Below are 9505 nucleotides of genomic sequence, written 5' to 3' on the forward strand. Positions count from 1 at the left end.
CCCGCAAAAATGATCTGGAACTTGAGCTGTTGACATTTTCACAATTTCCTCACGTTGCATTCTTTGTTACCTGGATCCTGAAACATTTCAATTGCGCAAACCCACCTCCATCGCATTGAACTGTGATAATGGATCTGAAATACAGAAATGTTAACAAATATTAATATGTGTTGATATTACAGGGATGTATCTTATAATGAAACGTTCATGTACTGTTTCAAAAGCAAAGTAACTGTTGGAAATCTGAAATATAAAGAGAAGTGTTGGAAATACTCAGAGGGCCAGGCAGCAGCTGTGTTGCTGTTTACCACAAACCTAATAATATATCCCATTTAGTCAAAGTTAAGTTCATATTCTGATGAAGCAGCATTGAGCTGAACTGTTAACTTAGTTTCTCTTCCATAGAGGCTGTCTGACACATCGAGCAGGTCCAGAGTTTCAGTTTCTATCAAATCTTCTGGGAAAATATGTTAAGAAATAACCAGGAAGCAGGCCAGACTGAACATCATGATGAGTAAACCAGAATCTGACCGAAGGGAAGCATTAACTGGAATCATGGAATCCAATGACTGGGAATTCCAGGATACCTTGGCGGTTATGGTGCAACGGAGTTTACGACCATCTCACTTGCGTCGTACTTTGATAAGACTTTACTATAGGTGAGGCCACAGGTTATTTGAAAACGTGTTATCGGTTTTCTTTGATTGGTCACAGGTTGAACGGTGGGAATGGAGAGAGAAGTAGTGATGATCTCAGTAATTGAGCATAGAACAGTACAGCACCAGAACAGATCCTTCAGCCCATGATGTCTGTGCTGAATATGATGCCAAATTAAACTAATCACTGTCTATATCTGATCCATTTCTCTCCATTCCCTGAATATCCATGTGCCTATCTAAATGCCTCTTGCCACACACATCTCCTTTAAACATTTTCATCTTAAAGTTATACCCTCTCGTCTTTGAGATTTCCAACTTGGGGAAAGGATTCTGACTGCCTCTCATAATTGTACTAATTTTTCTCATGTCATCCCTTAACCTCTGAAGCTCCAGAGAAAACAAAACAAAAAACAACACTTGTCCAACCTCTTCTTGTAGTCAAGGCAGCATCTGGTAAACCTCCTCTGCACTCTCCATAGTCTCCACATCCTTCCTGTAATGGGACGACCAGAACTGCACACGATGCTCCAAAGGCAGACAAACCAAATTACTGTGGCGTCATTGTGGAGCAGAGCCGTTCAGAGAGACCAGCCTTTCTCATGGAAGAGAAGGATCAGGTAGGCTGGAAATGATGAGGCAATTAGAAGTGTCAGCCAGGAGAGGATGGGTGGTGGGATATCACGGATTGGAGGAGCTGATCATGGTGGGGTTAATGGTGGGGGTGGGAAGGTTACTGCTGAGCACAGTATGTGGAGGAACTTGAAATGCTTTAGATTTGTTTCTTGATCACTGGAAGGTCTTCCAGATGAGCACCAGTAGGCACTACAGGTTTTTTATTCAGTTTCAAAAATAAACTATATTCAAAATAAAAATATATAAAAAACAAAAACCATTCTGTCTAGACTCGAAACGTCACCCATTCCTTTTCTCCAGAGATGCTGCCTGTCCCACTGGGTTATTTTGTGTCTACGGTGTAAACCAGCATCTGCAGCTCCTTCCCACATCAGTAGTTCAGTGGTTCTGTATTGTCACATGTGCACAGCACAGCACAGTGAAATTCTTTTACACAACACACAAATTCAGTCACCATATTTTTGCAACGTTTACAAGGAAGAAAATAAAGAAAGTGTCCGAAGTCCAAAAGTCCTAAGTCAGTCGGGATGATCCATGACAAGGACCCTTGCAATCTTCTGCAGACACTCTTTGCTACAGGATTAATGTCCTGTGAGCACTGCAAGATTAATACCCTGTTGCACCTGCATTAAAGGTATACCTAGCACAGCATGGTTCAAATTCCCAGCAAATCCTTCCAAAGGAGCATTGTATTTGGGGAACTAGTTCAAATGTTGGTCTTTGATGTGAAAATTGAATCAGGGTGGCTCAAGATGGGAAGTTCCACAAGGACTCGGAAATGGTTAAACTGTGATCTACTCTTGTTTCAATTGATTTTCTTACTAATAGAAATATAGAAAATAGGTGCAGAAGCAGGCCATTTGACCCATCGAGCCAGCACCGCCATTCAATATAATCATGGCTAATCGTCCAAAATCAGTACCCCATTCCTGCTTTTTCCCGAATGGCCCAATTCTATTCCCATAACTTGTGAAAGTGATCTATCTATCCCTCATATATCCCCATTCTCCTTCCTTCTCCCCATAACCTCTGGCACCATTCCAAATCTGTCTGTCTCTGCCTTAAATATATCCACTGACTTGGCCTTCACAACCTTCTGCGGCAAAGAATTCCACAGAAGGTTCCATCCTCTTCAATCTTGCATGCACTTCCTTTTCCTTTGCCATCCTTACCGCTCCTCCTCACTGCAAGATGTCAGTTCTGAACATCGATCACTGGTTCATTCACAGGATGTGGGCTTCGGTGACAACACGTGTTTATTGTCGATCCTGAACTGTTGCTGGAATGAAGAGGCAGGTAAGACTCATCTGTATATGAAAACAGAAATAGAGGCAAGAGTCAACTATTCAGCCCCTTGCATCTGCTCCACCATTCAATAACATAATTATTGATCAGTAACTACGTGGGTCTGGAGTCATATGTAGACCAGAACTGTAGAACAGTAGTTTTCTTTCCGTAAAGGATTTTGGTGAATCAAAGATAGACACAAAGTGCTGGAGTAAAGCCCCTGTCCCACTTTCCCGAGTTACTCACGAACTCCCGAGTTTCCCCCTTGATTCGAACTCAGAGAATTACGGTAATAACCAGTCGTAGGTACTCGGAGCAATTCTTTTTATTCGTTGACATTTTTCAACATGTCCCGACTTACCTGATGCCCCGACTTCCTACGGCTACCAATACGAAACGCAACGAAACATCTACGGTCTCCTACGAGCTCACTACCGACATTCCCCGAGTTCGAATCAAGGGGAAAACTCAGAAGAGTTCTTAAGTAACTCTGGAAAGTGGGACAGGGGCTTTACTCAGCAGGTCAGGCAGCATCTCTGGAGAAAAAGGATGGGTGACATTTCGGGTCGGGACCCTTCAGACTGCTGGAGCCGCAGGCAAGTGCCAAGGAACACATGTGGCTGTGGCAGCGAGTCAAGTTAAAACATGGAGAGCAGGAAGAATCACAGTGGGAGAGAAGTGAGAGGATGTTGCAGAATTCTCAGACTTGGTGAACCAGATGGGATATTCAAACCAGCTGCCAATTTTATTTAATTTTTTTAATTCAAATTTTCAGCTGCACCAGTGGGATTGATGTACGTAGATGAATAGTTTAAACCTCTGATTATTAGTCCAGGAACATAACCACATTGGTCTGCCCTGCTGCATGATTCATGGCTCTGACACAAATAAATATTGTGCCAATATGATCAGATTGCCCAGTCCAGATCATTTGTCTTCAGACCACATGAATTCAAGATCTGAGTTTGAGAGGTATGGTGAGGGTGACTTCCCTTTACTTCATGGTAGCATTTGACGAGTTTGACGTCAAGAAGCCCTGGTAACAGCAAAGTCAATGGATATTAGATTGAATACAATTGAGTGGTTCAAGTCACACAATATACACAATACACAATACAATTTATTTGTCACTTGAACCTCATAGAGGCTCAAGTGAAATGTTGTTTCTGCAGTCATACACACAAGAAAAAAAAAAAAACCCAAGACACAACACAATTTACACAGACATCCATAACAGCGCATCTCCTCCTCGCTGTGATGGAAGGCAAAAAAGCTTATCTCTCCCCTGCACTTCCCTTTCCCCTCCCGATGTCAGAGTCAAAGTCAAAGCGGGCGATGGCAATTGTCCCTCGGCCATTAACGCCGTGCCGGGCGATGCAAGGCCACGCTCCGGGTCTTGGTGTTGGAGCCCCCGGCGGGCGCTAGCAAAGTCCCGCAGCCGTTCCAAGCCGCGCGGGGCGGTGATGTCAGGCCCCGCTCCAGGTACTCTTCGACCCCGCGACTCAGGCGGGAGAAGTCGCCGTCGCGGAAGCCCCGAAAAGCGGTCTCCTAGCAGGCTCCCGATATCACCGTCCACCAGACCTGCGGCTTCCGAAACTCCGGGGGTCGGGTCGCAGCCGAGCGCCACCACAGCTCCACCCGCTCCAGACTCGGCCAGCTCCGCGATGGTACGTAAGACCGCAGCTCCGCGACTGGAGCCCCAGGACGTTCCTGCTGGAGGCCGCTCCACGTTGCAGCCCCAACGACAACGGAGACCCGACAGGGAAAAGGTCGGGTTCTCCGTGCAGGGGAAAGATTTTAAAAGTTTCCCCCCGCCCCCCCCCCCCCCCCCCCCCCCACACACACACACACACACACACACACATACCCAATCAAAAAAATAAAAACTACATTAAAACGGGACAAAAAATAACAAAAAGACAGACGGACTGCAGAGGCCGCTGCGACGTGAGTCGCGCCGCCCACCGGATCTACCTCAGACAAATGAAGATTGATGTGGCTGTGGAAGGACAATCACCAGAGCATCAGGACATTACTACAGAGATTCAGGGCAAGTGGCAAACTGAACCAAAAGAACCATGGTAATATGCAGCAGAGGATGATGCGAGGGGGTTGTTTTTGCGACTGGATGCCTGTGACTAGTGGTGTCCCAGAAGGATCCGTGCTGGTGCTCTTACTGATTGTAATGTATGTAAAGGACTTTATTCCTCAGAGTGTAGGAGGCTGAGGGGTGACCTTATAGAGGTGTATGACATCATGAGTGGATTAGATATGGTGACTACACAGTGTCTTTTACCCAGAGTAGGGGAATCAAGAACCAGAGGACAACGTTTTCAGTTGAGAGGAGAAAGATTTAATAGGAACCTGAAGGGTAACCTTTTCACACATTGGGTGTGGTATATGGATAGAGCTGCAGAGTGGTAGTTGTCAGGTCCTCGGATGATATTTAAAAGGCATGGATAATACAGCGGAGAGAGACACCAAATGATGGAGTAACTCAGCAACGTCTTGTGCAACGGTAAGATAACATCTCAAGTTCTATACTCAATACCCTGACCGATGAAGGGCAACGTGCCGATAGACTTCTTGATCACCCTATCTACCTGTGACGCCACTTTCAAGGAATTATGTACCTGCTCTCTTAGATCCTAGAATCCTAGTGTCTACAACACTACCCAGAGCACTGCCATTCCCTGTGAAGGTCCTGCTGTGGTTTAACTTCCCAAAGTGCAACACCTCATGCTTATCTGCATCAAACTCCATTAGCCATTCCTCAGCCCACTTGTCCAACTGATCAAGAACCTGATCTAATTTTTGATAACCATCTTCACTGTCTACAATACCACCCACTTGACTGTGATCTACTACCATGCTGACCATCCCTAATCAGCACCAGTCTATCCAAATATTTTTTTTCTAATCGCTCTTAATAATCTCCAGTTACTTGCCTACCACAGATGTTAGGCTTACTGGTCTATAGCTCCCAGACTTTTCCTTGCAGCCCTTCTTAAATGGAGGCAAAACATTAGCAGCCCCCCTGTCCTCCAGTACATTTGTCTAACTGTGAGCAGCACGGTGGCGCAGTGATAGAGTTGCTGCTTTACAGCGCTTGCAGCGCCAGAGAACTGGATTTGATCCCAACCACGGGTGGTGTCTGTATGGAGTTTGTACATTCTCCCTGCGACCACATGGGTTTTCTCCAAGATCTTCGGTTTCCTTCCACACTCCAAAGACGTACAGGTATGCAGGTAAATTGGCTTGGTATATGTTTAAATTGTCCCTAGTGTGTGTAGGGTAGTGTTAATGTGTGGGGATCGCAGGTCGGTGCAGACACGGTGGGCCGAAGGGCCTGTTTCTGTGCTGTATCTCTAGACTAAACTAAAACTAATAATGATTCATATATCTCAGCCAGGGTTCGTGCAATATCCGACAAAAGCCCGGGAGATTTGTCTTCCTCCATACCTTAGGACGTTCAGCATCTCCTCGACTGTAATACTGACTGTTCTCAAGACACTTCCATTAACTGTCCCAAGTTCCCCAGTCTTCATGTCTTTCTCCACAGTAAAAACAGGAGAATACTCCTTGAGGATTTTACCCATCTCCTGTAGCTCCACACGGAGATGACTGCTTTGGTTTCTAAGGGCCCTATTTTCTCTATAGTCACCCTCTTTCGCTCTACCTTAATGTTAATCGCCAGAACTACCTCCTGCCCCTATTTGGTCAATGCTCACTGGTACCTTTATTGTCACATGTACCGAGATAGAGTGAAATGCATTTTTACGTACAGTTTAGTAAAAGTAGTATTATACATGGCACATCTTAGATTCAATACATGCATAGGAATAGTATACTGAGACAGCATACAAGGAGTTGCCATGTTTTGATGCCATTTTCATGTCCTTTTCATGACATCCCTATTAGTCTTGCAGGTGCCTGCAATCTCCTGGCATATTTGCTCTTCCAATTCCCGTTTACTATTTTGGAACCTGTAGTACACTCCTAACAAGGCGATCATCCCCTTTTCATTTCTCAGCTCCACCCATATAGCCTCATTGGACGAACAATCAATTTTTGACTACAGCTTTAACATTCACCTTAATCAATGAAGCAACATCCCCTCCTTGTGGTTGGTCCACAACAGATCATTGGTAATATTAACGCCAAGGATATTGTTCTGGCACCATATCACTAAATTCTCCATCTCATTCCTGTATTCTATCTTATTGTTAGTGATTCGACCCACCACAGTGGTGTTGTCTGCAAAATTGTAGATGGATTTAGAGCTGAATTTGGCCATACATTTGTGAGTGTAAAGGGTGTATAGTATGGGGCTGATCCTTGAGGCAACAGGTGTTCATGTTATTGTGGAGGAGGAGTTGTCAACCTATCCTCAGAGATTAAAATCTGAGGGCCAGAAAGTTGCAGACCCAGTGGCAGAGCTGATTCCTAGGTCCTGGAATTTGGTGTTGAAAGCAGAGTTATAGTCAATGGTCTGACCTTGTTGTCTAGGTGTTCCAGAAATGAGTTTAGGGCCTGGAAGATGGCAGTTAATGTGCGCCATCACTGGTCTCTCAATGCACTTTATAATGTTGGGGTCTCAACCCAAAAAGTCATCCATTCTTTCTCCAAAGATGCTGCTTGTCCCGCTGAGCTGTCCAGCATTTTGTGTCTATCATAATGTTGGATATCAGAGCCATTGGACGTTAGTCATTAAGACACGCTGCTATAATTAAGGGAAGGTAGGTCAAGGAATTACAAATGGAACTTGACTCTGACAAGTAGGTAGACACAAAATGCTGGAGTAACTCAGGCAGCGTCTCTGGAGAGAAAGAATGGGTGACGTTTTGGGTCAAGACCCTTCTTCAGACTTCAATTTAAACCAGCATCTGCAGTTCTTTCCTACACATATGAGATGTTGTATTTTGGTATGTCAAACAAAGTCAGGACTGGCACAATAAATGGCAGAGTCCTGGGACGCGTTGCAGACAAGAAGATCTGGGAGTACAGGCGCATGATTCCCTAAAAGTATCGAGTGGGATGGACATTGTGATCAAGAAAGCATTTGGCATGCTTGCCTTCATTGGAAATGGTTTTGAGTAGAAAGGTTGGCACATCATACTCCAGTTGTACATATCGCTGGTGAGACCATACTTGGAGTACAGTGTGAATTTACAATCACCAGCCATAGTAAAGATAACATTAAGTGGAAAGGGTGTAAAAGAGATTCACCATGATGTTACTTGGTTAGCGGGCTTGAGATATTGGCAGATTTTGGATCGATCGGATCTTTTTTCTTGCAGTGTAGGAGGCGAGGGCTTAAATTGTCTTTTTACCAGGATAGAGGATTGAGGGTGGAGGGCATAGGTTATGATGAAAGGAGAGATATTTTAGATTGACCTCAGGAGCAACCTTTTCACTCAGAGGGTAGTTAGAGGGCATGGACAATGTGGGCTGAAGGGCTGTTCCCATGCTGTACAAGTCTATGACTTTAAGTAGGGTTATGCTCCAAATCATTAAAAAACCCTTACCCAGACATTAAAAAACATTGTCAGCTGGAGTATTGTGCAATTTAAATTACCATAAGTAATATGTGTCTGAAAGTGTCAACACAAGTTCATAGAGTGGTAAAGAAGGTATATGGTTTGCTTGGCTTCATCGTTGAGGCACATTGAGTATAAGAATCAGAAAATCATGTATTGTCTTTCCGCTAACTGGTTAGCATGTAACAAATGCTTTTCACTGTACCACTCTAAACATGTCAGCTCTATGAAAGGTTTAGAGTATTGTTTGCAGTTATGGGAAGGGTTTGCAGAGGGGTGAAGAGGTTGAAGGCACCTACCTCCCCTTTCTTGATCTCCCAGTGTCCATCACTACCACTGATGTCTATTAAAAACACACTGACTCCCACAACTATCTCAACTACACTTTTTCCCACCCGGCTTCCTGCAAATACTCTATCCCCTACTCCCAATTCCTCCATCTACGCCGTATCTGGGCCCAAGATGAGGTGTTCGATACCAGGTGTCCTCAGTCTTGCACCATCTCCCTCCGTTTTCTTTCATGAAGCCACTTTTTTGCCCATACATTTTTTATTAACTATCTCCCTGTGGATCCCATACGCTCTAACCTTCCTGGGCAGCCGACCACACTGAACCTAATGTGGGTGAAGCAAACTTTTGGTAATGCTCCAACTTTGTAAACAAATATATGTCAGTTTTGATTTTTTTTAAATAGAGCAACAGCATGAAAATGCCAACATTTGCATCTACCCTCATACCACATACCACCCAGACTTGGGAGTACACTGCCACTCCTCATCGCCACCAGATCTATATCCAACATCACTGAAAGGTCCTTGACCAGCTGGAAGTTTCGGTTTATTATTGTCATGTGTAACGAGGTTCATGAAGCTTTGTTTTTCATGCCATCCGAACAGATCAGGTATACCTTACACGCATACAATCGAGTCGAACTCAAATACAATAGATAGAGCAAAAAGGAAGATCCAGAGTTCAGAATATAGTTCTCAGCATTGTAACATGATAGCTGTATAGACAAAATCCATTCAAATGGTTTAAGAAATCAACTCACCACCACCTTCTCCAGGGCAATTTGGAATAGGAAGCAAAATCCCGATGAAACACTGACCTGGAAAATAAAGAAAAACAAGCAGGTCTGTATGTAATAGGACAACTTTGCTGTGCAACCAGCTTCTTGCCATGCCAAACACCTGATCAAGATATTTTTAACATGTAAATGCATAAATGTTTAGAATGTCAGCAATGTTGTTGAGCTGGTACTGGGTGTGACACTGGAACTGATGCATGGTCCTAGTGGGAAAGACCTGCTGATAATAGAGCTGCTAACATAGAGGTACCTACTAGAGAAGGGGCGGTGCTGGACCTCCTTTTAGGAAATGAGACAGG

The 9505-nt window shown here is 44.3% G+C and overlaps 1 long non-coding RNA gene across 1 annotated transcript; it reads right to left on the bottom strand.

The window, feature by feature from the left end:
• Positions 1-9246, bottom strand: LOC116977511. The gene is made up of 3 exons (XR_004413236.1): positions 9171-9246; positions 2465-2571; positions 1-134 (listed from the first exon to the last, which is right to left on the bottom strand). It is a non-coding gene; the product is annotated as an uncharacterized LOC116977511 (long non-coding RNA).
• Positions 9247-9505: the final 259 nt, after the last annotated feature.

This window comes from Amblyraja radiata, chromosome 1 (assembly GCF_010909765.2).
Source record: "Amblyraja radiata isolate CabotCenter1 chromosome 1, sAmbRad1.1.pri, whole genome shotgun sequence".
Lineage (NCBI taxonomy): Eukaryota > Metazoa > Chordata > Chondrichthyes > Rajiformes > Rajidae > Amblyraja > Amblyraja radiata.